Source organism: Epargyreus clarus, unplaced genomic scaffold (assembly GCF_041222505.1).
Source record: "Epargyreus clarus isolate Ecla_fem2 unplaced genomic scaffold, WU_Ecla_fem_2.2 ptg000024l, whole genome shotgun sequence".
NCBI classification, from domain to species: Eukaryota; Metazoa; Arthropoda; class Insecta; order Lepidoptera; family Hesperiidae; genus Epargyreus; species Epargyreus clarus.
Window position 1 is genome coordinate 8,072,040 of NW_027332231.1, and position 20,381 is coordinate 8,092,420.

General features: G+C 35.0%; 1 protein-coding gene across 1 annotated transcript in view; it reads left to right on the plus strand.

Moving 5' to 3' along the window:
* Dscam4 (Down syndrome cell adhesion molecule 4) overlaps positions 1 to 20,381 on the plus strand; it is a 273,148-nt gene that overhangs the window by 174,384 nt on the left and 78,383 nt on the right. The gene's annotated exons all lie outside the window — the stretch shown is intronic.

Consider the following 20,381-nt stretch of genomic DNA (forward strand, 5'->3'; position numbering starts at 1 on the left):
GGCAACTGGAATAAGGGCATAAAGGGTGTGGTGTGTATATATACTTATCCCACGTTTCGTCTTAGTCCTCAAGGGTAGCAACACTTCTGTAGCCGACCTATAACAGGGCACTAACCTTATCTTGCGTTGATTACAGATGTCCATACGTGGTACTGGACACTTAACATCTGAAATGCATACTTGAATTACATATTTGAAGGTGGTAGAACCCTTTGTGGTTCGACTCCGGCGGCACCACCGCCACACCTATTTCTACCTAATAACAACAGTGTTTGGCACGGTGTTCCGTTTCTAAGGGTGTGTAAGGGAGACAGACTTTTCCGAGACGTTCCAGCTTAGTCATCAGGGGTATCAGCGCATCTGTGGCCGGCCTCAGGTAGGAATATCTAATCCTATCTGGGGTTGATTACAGATGTCCATGGGCGGCAGTAGCCACTTACCATCATGCTCGCCTGCTACTCCTATATTATGAAAAAAAATATTTGTTGCTGAATTGAATACGCCATACAGTAGACTACGGTGACAGTCGACTGTAATTGAATCAGATATTGTACATGCATGACGGTGCCACAATAAAAATATTCATAACCGTTTTTAAGGATTTCAATATCAAAGCATACGATGAAAATGTTTATCGTTAGGACTCTATTTTGTTATTTATTCCGGTACGCTCCCATTTGAGGATCTCAACGGAATTATTATTTGGAATAGAAGTGAGACTAGTGCGTACTCGACTGCGACTTGAATGAGATTTCAATTCCGCATCCGTAGAATCTATTCTGTTGAAGTGAAGCGTGAAGATGACTAAGAAACTTGACAAGTACGATTTGATGTTATACTTAGCATTACTCGTTATTATAACGCTAAATATTTGGTAAACGCGATCTATGAAACAAGGTACCAGATCAAAAAAAATTTTGAATGGATTAGTTATTTATTAAGTATGAATTAAGTTTTATAAAGGCTTATATATAGGCTTATAAAGCATTGCTTTATAAGCCTATATATTCTATTATCTAGGTCTATTATCTTATAGATCACTTTAATACTATTACTTTTTTGAGTAGGTGCACAATTATATTATAGAGTATTTATTTAAACGCTGATTTAGTTAAATATATAATCTTAGTAACTTAATAACTTAAATAACTTAATAATTATTGGTTACCTATAGGTTTTTGCAGTTTTGCTATTACGCGTCGAATATGATTATTAAAATCTTATATATTATATTCTCGTGTCACAGTGTTAGTTACCGTACTCCTTCGAAACGGCTTTACCGATTTTTACCAAATTTTATATGCATATTAAGTAGGTCTGTCAATCGGCTACTGTCTATTTTTCATACCCCTAAGTGATAAGGGTTGTTCACCCTTAATTTTTTTTTAATTTTTATGGTAAACACGTTTGCCGGGTCAGCTAGTAATATTTATAAAAAACATATATACGATCGAATTGAGACCTCCTCCTTTTTGAAGTCGGTTAAATAACAAACATCGTAACATGAAACAATTGAATAATATTTGCACAAACCAAAAATGAAACTCGCATCACTTTTAAATCCATTTATTTGTAACACAGCTTACACAGTAGAGTAAAAGTCAGCTTTGCGGGCTAGAACACTCTTTGTAGAGGACATGTCATGTCTACGCAATGATATACGAAACAAGTTCAGAGCTCAAAGGCAAAGCTAACAAACAGGCACTGTATCCTCGTAAAAATATTGGACCACAGCTTTGTCGTTCTGAAGCAGATTTGTAGAGCTATTACTTTTATTACGTTTGTTAAATAATTTTTAAGGGATTAAAAAGGGGGTGGATTGTAGCGTTATTTATTTTCTTTGTTTTGAGTCGTTTTATACTGTAGATTATAAACTACGGCTATTATTAAAACGTTTTGTTGGTAATTTACTTGTATTGCTGTAACTAAGGCAACAATTCGCTGTCACCAAGATTTGACACGTGAAAATAGTGATTAGTCATTAAGATCACCCACTGTAAGTTAAATTAAAAATATAGTTGTATTTAAAATCTTAAACCATTCCATTCTGTGCTCATCGAGTCAAAGATATCCTGAAATAATAAAAACAAGGACATAACTCCGTATTTAGAAAAGTCATTTTACATTATTGCAAGTCATCTCATAAAATGTGCCAAAAAGATCCACATGTAACAAAAATCTGTACAGACATCCCGGTATCAATTTTAAACTTATGTCAATTTTTTTTAGTTATATGAAGCAAATGTATCATGACATCATTATATGAAGCTCAAAGCTCAAAGCTAACAAAAAGCTACTGTATCCTTGTAAAAAATATCGGACTACGCCAGCTTTTGTCATTATGCTGGCGTGGATTTGAAAAGATGAATTATTTTATGTTTTCGTTGTTAAATCGTTTGTAAGGATTGAAAAAGGGTCTGCTTTTGGGCCTTTATTTATTTTATGTAAGCATATTTTACTCGTTTTATGACTTTAGACCGTAAAACACATATACAATACGGTGGGAACGAAATTGTGAAATTATTTTCATTTATCATCATTATCATCAACCCATTACTGTCCCACTGCTGGTTACTGGTCTCCTCTCAAAATGAGGTTTAGGCCATAGTCCACCGTGCTGGCCAAGTGGAATTGGTAGACTTCACATACCTTTGAAAACTGTTCTTTTTTATTTCTCAGGTATGCAGGTTTCCTCACGATTTTTCCTTCACCGTTTAAGTGATAATTAATTTCTCATACACGCATAACTTTGAAAAATCAGCGGTGTGCCTGGGATTTGAACCACGTATTACTATTTTTATTAATAAAACTTAATGCTTAGTAAATTTAATTAACTAGCCGCAGAAGCAGTAAATAAAAATTCTCTAATTATTAAAAACGGAAAATTCTAGGAAGAACTAAATAGTAAAAGCGTAGTAAAATCATAATTATTACGAAAACATTCCGTATAAAGATTTATAATTGATGAAAATGCGTTCTATTGACTAACAGGATTTCCATTTAACTTATGTACCGACATATTACAAAAAAAATGTGAGCCGTCACGTGACGCCTGGCAGATGTGAAACATCGACATTATTTTGTAAAAGTAATATACAGAAAAGAACATATTGTGATAGGAACTAAATATGTCATAATGATAAAATAAAATATTACGATTTTTTTCCAGATAACGATGACTATTTATTGTATTCAATTGCGCATGGCGACGCGTCGCCACACCGTACACATTACTGCATATAGACTGTATATATATACCATCGTATAGCGTGGCGATTTCGCCACGCCAGAAATCGGTTTTATGTGCGGCTATAGATGTTTCACATCAAAAACTAAGGTTAAATTGGATCATAACAACAAACAAACTGTTTTTAGTAAGTTAATCATTTACTGTACCTGTATTGTAAGCTGATTCGTAACCATGGCAGCCCCAGCCCGCCTAGGGGCGTAACAATGATACTGTAAGCAAGAAAGTATCAATTTATCGTAGCGCCGTATTCCGATATTCAAGGAATTAGAACGGTAAGTATCATACGGTTACATCATTAGAAGGTTACTAACGATAAAAGTATTTAAGTACCTAATACAGATATAAAGGGAAAATGTCGGATATCTACTTGAGTAAATATGTATGGGATTAACTCGGGATATCGGTAACATATTTGCGACCTACGTAGTGTTATTTGATTTGTAGGTAAATAAATATTTTCTTATTAATCCTTAAGAATTAGTACTTATGTGAGACGGGACTACCCAAGTCCAGGGGGGGTTACTACCATCTCTTAACACAATATTATTTTTTTATCACACTTTTACTTTTTTTTTGCAGGAATTTTAACGTTTCGAGCAAAATATGACAATTTCAGTTGGTCTTATACAATGGATAAGCGAAAAATTAATAAGGGTTTAAGTTTGTTTAACTGTGTATGACGGAATATTTTACTGTTTTAAGGAGGAAATAAAACTTTCCGGAACTATGATGGTTTTTAAAAGATGGTGGTAGTCCCCCAAAGCTATAATTATGACTCATTATCAACCCATTACTGTCCTACTGCTGGGCACGGGGCTCCTCTCAGAATGACAAGGATTAGGCCACAGTCCACGCCCTGGCCAAGTGCGTATTGGTAGACTTCATATATCTTTGAACAATTTTTTTAAAGATTTCCCACGTATGCAGGTTTCCTCACGATGTTTTTCCTTTACCGTGTTAGCAAGTGATAATTAATTTCTAATACGCACAAAATTTCGAAAAATAAGAGTTTCGTGCCTGGGATTTGAACCTCGGACCCCTCAATCAACAAGTCCAGTATCTTAACCACTAGGCCATCATTGCTATTTCATATCAATATTTGATATTTCATTTTTCTACGTAATGGTAGAAAAATATTATCTAATTTCTCAACAGAATAACAATATAGGTATAATAGGATAATAACTCCTGATTCTTTATTACGTAGCACATTAGCCCCACATACCTACAAAGCAGCCTGATTAGATTAGGGAAAGTTTAGAGCTGGGCTATAAGGGAGCTTTCGACGCCCACTAATCTAATTTGAGAGAAAACAGAACTTGCTCCACTGTAATCATTGTTAAGTAATGCTTAGAAACTTCGTTATTTCACGACGTAAATGGCGTTGGGGTGATCAGTATTTATTTTTTAAGAATGAAACTTTGGTTTTCTTTTGGTTAAAATATATATAGGAATATGGAAAAGGAATGTTTTTTTTTGTTAGTCTCTTAAATGCTTCGCTATAGTAATATATATTATTGTAAAAGTGGAGTGCCGTAAGACATAAAAATGTGAAAGCAAATATATTATGACAGAGAAAAATCTTATTATTTGTGAATTTTTTGTTTGTTAGATTCATTTCGGTAACTAGAAGGTTTGAGGACACGAATAAAAAAATTGCTTCATTAAAAATTATTTATAAACCGAATTAATGTAAATACTATTTCGTATAGAAGCCGTACCTACATATAATTTGTATAAATTGCGTGTCGTACATCGCTAATATATTTGAAAAAACAAATGTTTTGGAGATTAAGAATAAATGATAATAACATTTTCCAGATTTTCTTTTTTGATTTTTTAAAATCGCATCACGCCAAAAAGACTAAATGGAACTCCATAAATGAATATATTCCTAGACCATATCTTGACTTAACATTTAGTGTTTATTTCATTTAATTCTATCAACTCTATACAAGAACTATAACAATCTAAAGTCAGAAGATTTTCTAACACTACTTGACGTGTATCCAAGTAATTAATTTCAGTTTATCAGTGCTTCGTGTGCTTGACAGATGGCATTGTACCCTTCACGTTAACAGCACGCGAACGGAGCCGCAGGATCAGCTATCAAATAAATTCTTCATCATCAACCCATTACTGTCTCACTGCTGGGCACGGGTCTCTTATAGTGAGAAGGACAGGTCATAGTCCACCGCGCTGGCCTAGTGCGTATTGGTAGACTTCACATACGTTCGAAATTTCTTTTTTTTATAAATCTCTCAGGTATGCAGGTTTCCTCACGATGTTTTCCTTCACCGTTTAGCAAGTGATAATTAATTTCTAATACGCACATAACTTTGAAAAATCAGAGGTGCTTGGGATTTGAACCTCGGTCGAGAGGCAGAGTTTCTTAACCACTAGGTTATCACTGCCTTCTTTCAAATAAATTCTTATTCACAAATAATTCGCAATTACTTTTGCTAAATTTGCGTACAAACGGGGACATTTTCTAAATAAATAACTGATATTACGTTTACGATTGGTCAACGTCCAAAGAGTAGATTTAGTTAGCCGTAACGAATATTTCTGCGGGGCAATATAAAACGGTCAAACGTGACTCGACTGCTATTCCGAGGTATTTATACATTTATTTTATTTGTTCTCTTTTTCATTATCTTCCAGAAATTTATTTGTATCCATCTTCGATATAAGGCTATTTAGTTAGCTGTCGTGACTCATATAAATGAGATATTCGTTTGTAGCTTTAATATATGTTATTGGTATTAATATAATACAAATACATAGATTTGTCCGTCCGTGTCCGTAGATGTTAAATGTTGTTTTGAAGATTGTAGAACCACGGTGGCACGACGGCCACACCTATTTCTGCCTAATAATAGCATTGTAAAGCGCTGCTGTTTCTAATTTGAAGACTGTGATAAGGGAGACATACATTTTCGAGGTGTTGCAGCTTAGTCGTCAGGAGTGTGTCACTGTGGCTGACCTCAGGTAGGAATATCTGAACCTGTGGGGTTGGTTACAGATGTCGATGGGCACTTACAGTCAGGTGGACTGCATGCTCGTCTGCTACTTCTATATGCACTCCTATAACCAAGCTTAACCTTAAACTCTTTGCAAACAGGTATTGTGAAACCATGTTTCCATCTTATGTTGTTGAATATTAATGAATTAAAAATAAACTCAAATATATATCAGCTTATGACTTTGTTATCATTGAGAAGCATTACTTCAAGTTTCTTAGAATTCTTTGGCGATTTGAAACTGAACAATTTGGCTACTAACTATGACTCTCGTCCATTCTGGATTGGAGTAACACTTTAAGTATACTTCCCTGAGTAGCCCAGTGGGCAGAGTACCCTGTGCCCAGTGGTGGAAAATTAAAAGGATTGCAGAAATATTTTTACCTACACTATTTAATAAGCCCGCAAGTATTCAATTCAATAGCACAATCAGAGTAGCGATTGCTTAAATGCAATGTGATTCATTAACCGTCGCAATTTCAAGTCATTACGTCCTTTCAGTTCCTAGGCTTTGATAAAAAATATCCTGGTAATAATGCCCGTCCTGCAGATTACTGTAGGGCGGCGCCGCTTGCATTGCCGGTGGAAGGGGTCGGTTGGTAGGGCTGCCTCATGTTTACGCTTAGATATGCTTGTGGATGGAAGGTACTCGTAGAAAGCTTCCATACACAAGCATTCCGTATAAAAGGTGTATGGAATCCCTTGTGGTTCGACTCCGGAGGAAGTACCGCCAGACCTATCCTTCCTTCCTCGTTGCGTTCCTTTGGAGATCCCAGAGTCCTCTACGCAGCGGCCAGGACGGCCACCGGGGAGGGGGGGAGGGTTTAGTGCGATAAGAGTCCCATATAACCCTGTGTCGCTCCCACGGCATCGGGTAACTTTTGAAGGTTTCCCCCTCGTGAACAAAAATGAAATAAAAGACCTATGTGTGCGGTATGAGAGCTATGTTAAGCGCAGGTGTGTATGTTGAAGGGTGTGGTAAGGGACACATATTGAACTGAGACATTCCAACTTAGAAGCAGGAACGCATCTGTAACCAACTCAGGTAGAAATCTTATTTCGATTTGATTACCTACAAATGTCAATGGGCAGTATGAGCCACTTACCATCCGGTGAACTCCACTGCTCGTTTTCTACTTCAATGTTATAAACATAAGCTTACATGAAACTCGAATACGAATACAAAGTACGACGTTTTCGAAGTCACGAAAAACGAAGAAACGAACACATAGTACGGATTTTGATAGCAAGAGGGGGTGAAAACTATATTTTTTATTTTTTTTTCAACGAAATTGATGTAGTGTCGGAAATGAAAGGGCAAAACCATATATATTTTTTATTTTATTTGTACGCGTGGTAAATAGTAAAATAAAAATTAGTATTACACAAATTTCGTTTACTAGAAGTCAAATCCAGTACGTCATGATTTCAATGTCAATGTCACTACGGCTCACAGCTGTTTTCCATCAACTCCGCGCAGTGGCAACCCTAACACTCATTTATATCTATGATTATCCAGCCAGAGCATTGTAGTACGGCCCATTGTCCCGCTAATGAGCGATCGTGAATTCACGCACATCTCCATATTTAGCGAGACTGCGCTCAAATCATGTTTTACGAGATATTATTAGGTATGTTTAGGTTGTCAGTATTCGAACTGTCTGAAAAAAAGATTCATCAACTTATACTTCAAAGTTTGATTATCAATTATTTATTCGATTAGTGCCACATGTTATGTGTAGACATATTTTTAAATTTTACTGGAGTACTTAACTGATTTTTATGAGAGCATAGAAGAGATATTATCTTATGTTACCCTTGAAATTAAAAAAAACAATGTGAGCCGTCACGGGACGCCTGGCAGATGTGAAACATCGACATTATTTTGTAAAAGTAATATGCAGAAAAGAACATATTGAGATAGGAACTAAATATGTCATAATGATAAAATAAAATATTACGATTTTTGCGCATGGCGACGCGTACACGCTACTGCATATAGACTGTATATATATACCATCGTATAGCGTGGCGTGGCATGCGTCGCCACACCAGAAATCGGTTTTACGTGCGGCTATAGATGTTTCACATCAAAAATTAAAAGCGTTTATTGGAACTATGGTTCCAACAATGGGTAGGTAGGCGTATACCGTAGTATACCGTAGTATACGCCTACCACACCTGTAGCACTACCATGAGTTTACAAAAGTATTACTCGCTAGCGACTGCGTAAAATAAATGTATGAAAAATTGTACAGCGCCTCTGGTGGTTACTCGTAGAACTAAATTCCGTAGTGTGAGCCACTCGTAACGTAAAAAATCTATCGAAATCAAATCGCTAGCGAATGTCATTATGATCTATTGCCATACAAATTCGGTCCCATGAGTCATTAATTTGACAGACGTTGTCAAGAAACACCGTAACGATAGTAGTTATGTTATTCACTAGCAAAATGACAGTAGTTTTCTTTTTACTATTTCTATAGTGGCGTTTCTATGCCAACTCATGGTAGTGCTACTGGACTGTACTTAGATATTTACCATTTATAAAATGTTACCTAATATACATGCTTTATTCATTTTACAATTACACTGTCATTACATTCTTCGCATTAGGGACTAAGTTTTAAAATATGATTCGAATATAAAGGAAAGGTTATCTTAATATAATTTGTCAACGTTGAAAGTGGGTAAATAAAGTAGATAATATAATAAAATATGAACAATACTACCATTTATTACCATTACTACGTTAAATATATTATTTATGAAGAAACTTTCAGAAACCTAGAGACCTAAGCACACATAACTCAACATTCATGTAATCAAATAATCTTAATAATCAGAGAATCCAAATAAACGAGTGAGATCAACAAGAACACACGCTGACTGTACTACTTATGAAAATGTTGACGATATACAATACGAACAGAAGTATCTGGATAAATAAGTAAATAAAGTGGCAGCCAAGTTAGCGGATAACGCTGATTAGTATAGTTTTGGCAAGATTGCGGGATTTTTATTTACTCCTCTGCTATGTTTCAAGATAACTGCTGTTGGCTTATTATGGATGTGTTGTTTCTTTATGTTTATGCTATGTAGACGAGATGTTAAGGGGAAGAGAGTGTATTAAAAGACATCCACATGTGCCTTAAATAATAATATTCCACACACAACTCGGTCAAAGATAGGTATTAAAAATACGGCAATAGAATAGGCGATTCTTTAAATCCTACTTTTAATCATGTTGTATTCAGAAATGGTTTTGAATAATTAGGTCACGTGTTTTTCTCTGCTAGAACTAATAAAATAGCAGACCAAAAGATATTCCACGTTTTCTAATTAAAACCACACCAAACCACTTTATCTAAGTACAATGAAATAAGATTGGAATTTTATATGAAATATTGATTAAGCCTTAATGATCCGATGGAGCAAGTTGACTTGTGTGTCATTGTGAGTTCTTGGTGATGATAATCCAGGACTAGTTGCAGATTTACTCGATTTTTTAAAATATAGGAGTAGCAGACGAGCATACAGTCCACCTGATGGTAAGTGGCTACTGCCGCCCATGGACATCTGTAATCAACCCCAGATAGCATTAGATATTCCTACCTGAGGTCGGCCATAGATGCGCCGGTACCTCTGAGGACTAAGCTGGAAGGCCTCGGAAAATTCTGTCTCCTTACCACACCCTTCAAAACGGAACACAGCAGCGCCTAACACTGCTGTTATTAGGTAGAAATAGGTGTGGCGGTGGTTACGCCGGACTCGAACCACAAAGGGTTCTACCACCTTCAAAACCAGTTGCAATAAGTTTTACATTTTTTAACATTGTCTTTTAGAACATGTTTGATGAGACTAAATAAAGATTTTCCAAGTAGGTGATAGCTGAAAGAAAAACATTAACATCGCTTAACGCTGAATGGAAGCTGAATACAAGCAATCAGTGCTTTGAAGAACGTCTTACAGAGCTTTTATAAAGCTTCTTTTGATACTTACAGATAGATTTACAAGGCTAGATAAACGTTTAAAATTATTCACGAGCTAAAAACTATTTTGATTTTGCAGCCTGAAATTACCAGTTACCCAACTTCATAGTTGAATGCCTGTCGGTATATACAGAATAAATATTAATGTTTGTATTTTTATGTATGAATAATAAGTTTACCAACATTTTAATTACTTTACAAAGAATAGTTATAATACATTAAATTAAGTTTTGTATTTCATTAATTAAGGCATCTTACAATAACTTTAAAGGTATTGAAATTTTCATAAGAGTTAATAACTTTAATAACTAAGTATGCTGCGTTCTTACATATTTGACGATAAGTAGATAAAGATTAATGCAAATTGCTTTTGAAACCTACCAGTCTAGCTCGAACTAATGTATTTCATAAAAGTTACGAGTAAAGGAAATTTTAAATACATCTTTTATTTATTGTAATATTCTACATTGGTTAATTAAATGACAACTTCTTTTATTTTCTTATAATGATACATTTTAAGTAGGGATTGAGATTTTTATAGGAACAACACGACAGCGACACGCCACTATAAGAAGAGAGAACCCGGATGGACCCCTGCATGTTAATTTCATATTTAAACATTTATAAAAATATAATTAACATAGAGAGATCCTTTAACATAGTTGACTAAAAAAAATCCTTACTTCCTTATCCTTACTAATATTATAAATCCGAAAGTAACTCTGTCTGTCTGTCTCTTCTTCACGCCTAAACCACGGAACCGATTTTAATGAAATTTTGTACAAAGATAGTCTGAGACCCGAGAAAGGATGTAGGATGATTTTTATCCTGGAAATCCCATGGGAACTCGGGATGGTGATCTAAGATCGAATAATCGGAGAATCGATCTTTTGGACCATAAAATCGATATTAGTAAGGATTGAATCGTAAACTATGCATTTGATCTAGTGATGATATTTAGCAAAGTTGTTGTCCATGAGCGCACGAAAGTTTTAGAGTTGGTACGACCAATTTTCGCCAGATGGCACCACTGTCATTCCAATGAAGGTACGAATTTTCAGTTTTATGTATGTTAGTATGTATATTATTTTCTTTTAAACGCGGGCGCAGCCACAGTCAAAAACTAGTAACATAATAATATTTTATTATAAAGAAAACTTACAATACAAGTACTTTACGGTTTTATATAAATACTTGTGTCGCGTTCATTTTATAATGGATGGAATATACAGCAGTTATTTATTTTCAAAGAGGTAAACCATTTAATTAACTGACCAGTCCTGTACTTTTCTTAAGATTTATTTTCTTTAAGTTATTATCTCAAGTATGTTAAAGTATTTCTTTAGAAAACAATCTAGACGCTCATAGTGGACAACTGCGTTGTTTTTGTTAAGAAAAGTTATAAAAAACTAGCTGACTCAGCAAACGTTGTGTTGCAATATAAATAAAAAAATGTTAAGGGTGAACAACCCTTATCACTTAGGGGTATGAAAAATAGATAGTAGCCGATTATTTAAAATATTTAAAATATAAAATTTAAAATTTGGTAAAAATCGGTAAAGCCGTTGCGGAGGAGTACGGTAACTAACATTGTGACACGAGAATTTTATATATAAGATAATAGCTTTTGAAATGAAAAATAACTACTAGTTTCAAAGATGTATAAAGGAAGAGAATTATTTATGCACTATGTAAATATTATACTTTCTATATACTCACAAATCGACCTCCGCCGAAGAAGTTTCACTTCTGTCCCGTATATTGGTTTGAACGCTATGCAACTTATTTGACAACATTGGTTCAAATAATACTAGTGTGTTATTTCTATTACTATAACTACTTACAGAGCAAACTTTATGTCACTAAATAAGTCTTACTTCTAAATCATATTTATTATATGCGTAGTATATTTCATGCCATCTTTATTTCAGGTAACTGGCATACGTGCTTTAGAAGTTACTTACTACATCATTCTTACGTACCAGTCGAAGTTTACATCGCCTAAGAAGTTAAACTTCTGTCGCACCTTTTTATTACCGAGCTTACCATGTTTTCATTTCCATAAAATATATATTGAAACTATTGGTGCCCGCGGCTTCGCCCGCATTTTAAAGAAATAATATGACATACCTAAAACGGGAAATTTGTACCTGCATTGGAATGACAGTGGTGCCATCTGTCAAAAATTGGTCTTACCAACTTCCAAACCCTCGTGGGCTCTTGGACAACAACTTTGCTAAAGATCATCACTTGATCAAATGCATAGTTTCCGATTCTATAACTACTTACGAATTAAAAGTTAATTAAAAAAAACCTTTTCCCACGGACTAAATTGTGAATCTAAACCATTCTCAAGTCCCCTTAAACACACACAACAAATTTCATCAAAATCAGTCCAGTCGTTTAGGAGGAGTTCCGTGACATATATAAGAAATATATATAAAGATTATCTTAAAACTCAAGTAAATAGCTATAGGTTCAGCGTGAAAAACATAATTCCCCTGGAACGTCTGCTAAATGAGGCGTCTGCAGTACTTCCGGTTGTTACGAATGAGCATTTGTTATCTGTTTAAATTTGTTAAACGCTTTTCATAGTATTTTCTTTCCCAGACAATACAGTCTGGCTTATTTGTTCTCGTGCTCAACAAATGAAAAATGTAAACAATAGTACATAAAGTTGTGTCGTCTAAGTTTGATGTGAAATGTGGTTAGTAATGTAAAGAAACTCTTAGCCAACATCATCCATATCTTTTATGACGTGGAAGTAACAAACGAACAAGACACTTCACCTGATGAAGATGATGATGATGTTAAGCTTTTTATAAGATTTAAGTAATAAAATCGGTTTGCCGTTCACCTGGTGGTAAAAGGTCCCTGTCGTCTATAGAAATCTGTGAATAACTGAAGTCAGCTGACACTCTTCCACAGAAAGTCAGAACCACTTCATGCTAGAAATAAGTGTGATGGTGGTATCTCCCCGTCAAACCATACTGGTTCTACTATCAACCATACATGTGCCCATCGCGGCCCATGAACATCTGTAATCTACTTAAGATAAAATTGGAGAATTACCTGAGGTCGATCACATACTCTTAATTCTAAATCTCTTCCCTATCATACCCTACAAACCTATACACAATGGTTAACACAGTACTTTTAAGGCAAAAAATAGGCGTGGTTATGAAACCAAATTATGCTCTACTACTTTTATATTTTTTGTACTCTTTACTATTAGTGCCAATGAGTATGGGCTCGAACACAAAACTGCGATGCGACGCAATGCGAATTCGCAACGCTGAAAATTGCGATGCGAATTGCTGCGATGCGATATCGTGCGGCGTAGCGTCTCTCAGGGTGACCAACAACAACAACCACTGTGCGATGCGAATCAATTCGCAAGTTCTTGCGATGCGTCGAGGGAGCTCGCAGATTTTTGCGATGCGACGTCGCATCGCAGTTTTGTGTACGAACCCTTAAACCTACTCGTATCTATGATTAGTGCATAAATGTATTTAAGACTGTATTCCTTTTCTTTCTTTCTAACTTTTGTAACTATTAAATGGTGTAGTATGTAATTATATTATAAGATACTAAGTTTTTTAACACTGTATGTTTTCCTAATAAAACAAAAAAAGAACAAATGCCATAGTTTTCCACTGCTTTAAGTTTAATGAAGTTTACTCTGACAATAACAATCAAGTAACAACGGAAGGTTCTTATTGTCAGTTGCACTTCAGTTTGTTTATGTTTAATAAACAGCTGTCAGCTCCTCTACATTGTCCTGTAAAAGTGGACTGATTTATTAATTACGTAGCGAAGTGGTTGCCGGCTAGTGATTCCATCTTTTCATGAAAACGTTTGCCATTTTCCAGGTGATTCTTTTGATTTTATGAGCGAACATTTTAAAGATATACAAATTAACAAAGTTAATAATTTTATGGAAAGGTACTAGGGGATCATAATAAGTATTTCGGACAGCGAATTGGTTTCAGCTTAGTGTTTACATCTTTTCATGAAAACGTTTGCGATTTTCTATGTAATTCTTTTGATTTTAAAAGCGAAAAGTTTAAAGATATACAAAATAATATAATTAAAGTGGTGTGGAAAGGTGCTGAGGGATCATAATAAGTATTTCGGATAGCGAAGTGGTTTGCGCTTAGAGTTTACATATAAATATATATAACTCAAAGGTGACTGACTGACATAGTGATCTATCAACGCACAGCCCAAACCACAGGACGGATCGGGCTGAAATTTGGCATGCAGGTAGATGTTATGACGTAGGTATCCGCTAAGAAAGGATTTTGATCAATTCTACCCCCAAGGGGATAAAATAGGGGATGAAAATATTACTTCGTAACGCGAGCGAAGCCGCGGGCAAAAGCTCGTCTTTTCATAAAATCGTTTGCCATTTTCCAGGTAATTCTTTTGACTTTAAAAGCGAACAATTTTAAAGAAATACAAATTAATAAAAGTAAAGTGTTGTGGAAAGGTGCTAGGGTATCATAATAAGTATTTCGGGTAGCGAAGTGGTTTCCAGTTAGTGTTTATATCTTTTCATGAAACTGTTTGCCATTTTCCAGATAATTCTTTTGATTTTATAAGCGAATGATAGTTTTAAAGATACTTATACAAATTAATAAACCTAAAAATATTATGGAAAGGTGCTTGGGTATTGTATTTCTAATAATAATAAGTATTTCTAAGCTTAACTTTTAACTTAATCGATAAATATTAACTTCAAAATCACAAAAATATGAACCGTTCACACACACATATCATGGAAGCATCAAATGTATGAGATGAAAGTTTTTCCTAGAATTTTGGAAAAATGTCGCTTGTTACACGCTTTTTTTTAATATCATTTTTAATATAAATTTATTTTGTTCCGCTTCGCACAAAAACCAATTGCCAAAATAATTTACGTCACCTACGTATATTAAAGTATACAATTATATATAACACGTACCTATATACAATTATATATAACGAAAACTAATCATAATGTAACACATAGACATGTAACACATATACATAAACACACGAGTTCCTTGTTTAATATACAAATGCAGTATTCATGGATTTGAATATGATAGTTATCAACCGCAGCTCACAGCTCTCATGAATGTGCCCAAGCGTGCATATTGAGCTTGTCCCCAATTATGCTAAGTTCGGTTAACTTAGTCAGCGCTCATAGCTTAGTGATGACCGCATGTGAAACTCTTGTTAACAAAGCCGAGATCATTAAACGGGTGTCAATGAAGATAAGTTTATTTTTAAATTTATAAAATAGGGACAATACGAAATATGAACATCATATTATGCATTCGAATCGGAGTTGAGATTTTAATAACAATACTTACTGCAGTCGGCTATATATATTCACTTAGGAAATATGTTTCAATCTTTGTTGAGTTATTTATTAATTACCCAACAAAATTTCGATGAAATACAACTTCAATATTTTTATGTAATACATGACTACGATGTCTATTTTAAACGTGATCTGACATCCTCAAATCACATTCGGCTTCAGCTAGAACCCTGGTTCTATTTGGAATTGGTTACTGATGTCTTTGGGTGGCAGTGACCACTTACTGTTAGGTACTACATGCTCGTTTGCTACTCCAATAGTATTAAAAGGTCATCGCCAAACTGCTAGTCCGCTCTGGAGTTGTTCCGAGCAGGTGTAGTCATACAATTTGCTATGGCGACGCGATTCATGTCTATATTCAGAGCGAACAACAGTTTACACGGACTATACCATTTTAATATCCCTTACGTATAATGTACACTCACACATAAATAAATAATAATATCTTCAAGAAAAGAGTAAAACATCACTACCTTTCCTTAACCGTATGAGTATGAAAATATTATGTATCGAAGTATTAAATGTATATGTATATTTTATGTGTATTTTATTACTTTATATAGATATATATATTTATGTTCATATATTATAATATTATTCACGTTATATATTATGTTAAAAGTGCACGCTTACCAGGTGTTAACAAATTTCCAATCTCAGGTCTGCTGGAAGAAATTTCTTTAGAAATAAGCAGTGCCTTTGCACTAAATTTTAGATATAGCTCTCTTTTATGTTGTATTTTTGTGTGCATAAATTAATAAATAAATAAATAAATAAATATACTTTGGCATTGAAATTGCACCACACGCATCTGTAACCACAATTACGAAGCGGACGGAAGCATTCGAGACGACGTCAATGACCTATACAAGTGATGAATGAACTATACATTATAAACATAGATTACAATAGATATCTCACCGCCTTGTAATTGAAGGAAGCCACAAATGGCAGACACATACGTAAAATGGCTGACTGTTTTCCCATTACGTCTCCGGCTGCCATGGTGTAATTTACTTGGAACAATGTGTAATTTACTTGGAACATGCGCAGATAAGTGGTGCAAAAACACGAAATCGAAGCATAAATGCGGAGAAATGTCGTTTCATTCGTCAATGATCTAAAAACTACATTTTTTAAAATTTTCAAACCCGAAAATAGATGACAGTGACAATTTCAATTGTCAAAACTTACATTTTCTTGTTAGGAGTGAGTAATCTTTACTAATCTATGATGAAATCGCAGAATACATGCATCTGTAACCACAATTACAGCGGACGGATGCATTCGAGACGACGTCAATGACCTATACAAGTGATGAATGAATACACTATACACTACATAATACACTACAGTTATAAACAGACACGGCCGCGGTTGTACTGAAATTAAACGGAAATCGAAAGCTGCGGCTTGTGGCTTCCAATTGACTACAGACACAGGTAGATATACCACTGCAGTCGACTGCGTAATCTAGATAAAATATTTGCCGTAGTGAGAAACTTTCTTGGTGGTGCATAGACGTTATATAATGTAACATGAATTAAATAGTTATAGATTTTTTATTGATACGATTTTCTATGTTTCGCGCTGATGTTAATGATTAATTTCCCAGGCGCGTAACTTTGATTATTTTGACTGACTGACTGATTGCCTATTTTTCTCAATTGTATGTATTATGTATATCTCATTCTTTGGCACTATCTACAGCCCAAAATGCATGACGGATTTTAACATATGAAGTGTCGTTGGATTCGTCAAAATTGTGGGAATAACATTATAAGTGTTTTATTATATTTTCCAGTTTTTTTTATAATATAGGAGTAGTAGACGAGCATGCAGTCCACCTGATGGTAAGTGGCTACTACCGCCCATGGACATCTATAATCAACCCCAAATAGGATAAGATATTCCTACCTGAGGTCCGCCACAGAAGCGCCGATACCCCTGAGGACTAAGCTGGAACGGCCCGAAAAAGTATGTCTACCTGAACACACCCTTCAAACCAAAACATTATGAAGCAGAAATACGTGTGGCGGTGATGCCGCCGGAGTCGAACCACAAAGGATTTACCACCTTCAAGAATAGTTATTTTCACGATTCCACGGATAAATGTATTTCTGATAAATAAAGTAAACTCCTATAATATTTAGGTAATATATGCATTCTTATTTATGGAACAGATAAATTGAAAAAATACGCTCTGGATTTTAATGGCTATTATAAGCATTTGATAATATTTATGGCGGTAACACCTCTTTCCTTCGCCAAACGACAAACTATGTTACATGAATGCTCTTAAACTGCCTTTGAAAAGATTTAGAGGTACAGATTGCCTGCCAATACACTAGTGGTCACCCATTCAATCCTTTGTTAAAATATTACATAGACTTGTGTCATAGTTCACTATTGGATCGAGGAGAAATATCACAATTTTGCTTTTACTCTTGTATGTGCCGCAATATGCAAGATCGCAAGCGACTTTACATAGATTTTATCGTTGTATAGTCCGCACCAAACTACTAGTCCGCTCTGAATTTGTTGCGAGCAGGTGTAGTTATACAATTTGCTAAGGCGACGCAATTCATTTCTATATTCAGAGCGGACTAGCAGTTGTACGCGGACTATAAGATTGTAATAGTAGTAACCGTGTCCATTCACAGTAGGTATTATGATGCAATAACCGACTCGATGTTAAAAAATGCAACCGTTGTAGATCGGTTACAATAGTAGATCGGATTTGATCTACATAAACCGCAAAGCTATATTTATGCTATATTTGAAGGTGGTAGAACCCTTTGTGGTTCGACTCCGGCGGCACCACCGCCACACCTATTTCTACCTAATAACAGCAGTGTTAGGTGCTGCTGTGTTCCGGTTTGAAGGGTGTGGTAAGGGAGAAAGACTTTTCCGAGGCATTCCAGCGTAGTCCTCAGGGGTAGCGGCGCATCTGTGGCCGACCTCAGGTAGGAATATCTAATCCTATCTGGGGTTTATTACAGATGTCCATGAACGGCAGTAGCCACTTACCATCAGGTGGACTGCATGCTCGTCTGCTACTCTTATATTATAATATATATATATATATATGTATATATATATATATATATATATATATATATATATATATATATATATATACCATTCACTATTACGCTAATGTCTACCAACACATAAAACGCAAAGACGTAAGATGCAAAGAAAAGGCTTATAGAATAGCTACAAAATCGTACCTAGCGATTTAAATATATGCACGCATATATTCAATATATATTTTGGAAGCTATGCTCAATATTTTGTGTCGATAATCAACAAACAATACCCAAATATCTGATAGTGTGAAGATTATTCAAGATTTCAACAACAAAATTGCATATTCGAAAATTATACCCTCCCGACCCACGGCGTTTCTCCGTTTCTTAATCCCTCACTGGGGACCTGAAATTCAGATAACCTCTCGTCGATTTACGTTTACTGTTCAAACGATATCATTATGGGCCGCTTTACTATCATGGGAGTTTTAAAAGAAATATCATTATCGCACATTACCTTTTTATCCTAAAAATACATTCGTCGTCCTAAACATTTTTTTCCCTTTGGAATACAAAATTTATGTTTTTTACTCAATTGCGGAAGGTAATGTTTTATGTCTATTATTTCATTTTTGGCTTACCATGCAGCCCAACGTAGATATAGAAAAAGATGGCAATCAATCAAAGTAATCAATTTTAGATAGGATACTAGCTGACCCGGCAAACGTTGTGTTGCCATATTATTACAATTAAAAAAATGTTAAGGGTGAAAAACCCTTATCACTTAGAGGTATGAAAAACAGATAGTAGCCGATTCTCAGACCTACTGAATATGCATATAAAATTTGGTGAAAATCGGTAATGCCGTTTCGGAGGAGTACGGTAACTAACATTGTGACACGAGAATTTTATATATAAGATTATGAGTCCAAACTGAGGTCCAAGTTGTAACGTCTCGGGAATAGGTGGGAACTTTGGAAATCAGAACAAAGCACAAGTAACACTGCTGTCATGAGTCGAGTCAAAGAGTTTTGTAACCTTCAAAAGCCTATAAACGTACCCTACCTACCCTATAAACGTACCTCAATAAACATCGAAGTGGCAAGAAACGAAAACCGCCTGAGCTCTGTATAACTAAAGGAGCCACAGAGTAAATATATTTCTGTTTAAGGAGCTATTAACGCGCTAGAGGAATACCGAACTAAACTCGATGTAAACACATCTATTACAATATTAATGTGTTTGAATAGTTAATATTTGGTTATTTCATTAGATAAGCTAATTTAATTATTTTGCCTAGTCCCTAGCCAAAACGCTTAATTTATTTCTAATCCATATTATCTCTTAAAGGTCTGCTAGAATCAACAAATATTACGATTTAACGGTAGATGGTACCTACCACCGTACAAGGACATCTGTAACTCCCGAAAAGATTAAATTCCTGAGGTTGGCCACAGATACAGCAATACGGCACAGGACTAAATTGAACCGCCTCCAATCAGTATAAAGCAGAACACAACAGCGATTACAATGCTGTTATACGGCAGAAATCGGTGGTAGCGTGTAGTTACTGCATCGAAAATGTTGCAATGTGTTTCTCGCTTTTATGAAAAAATCACAAAACCTTTGCATGGAAAATGTAATATATATATATATATATATATATTACATTTATATTATATATATTACAACTATATATATATATATATA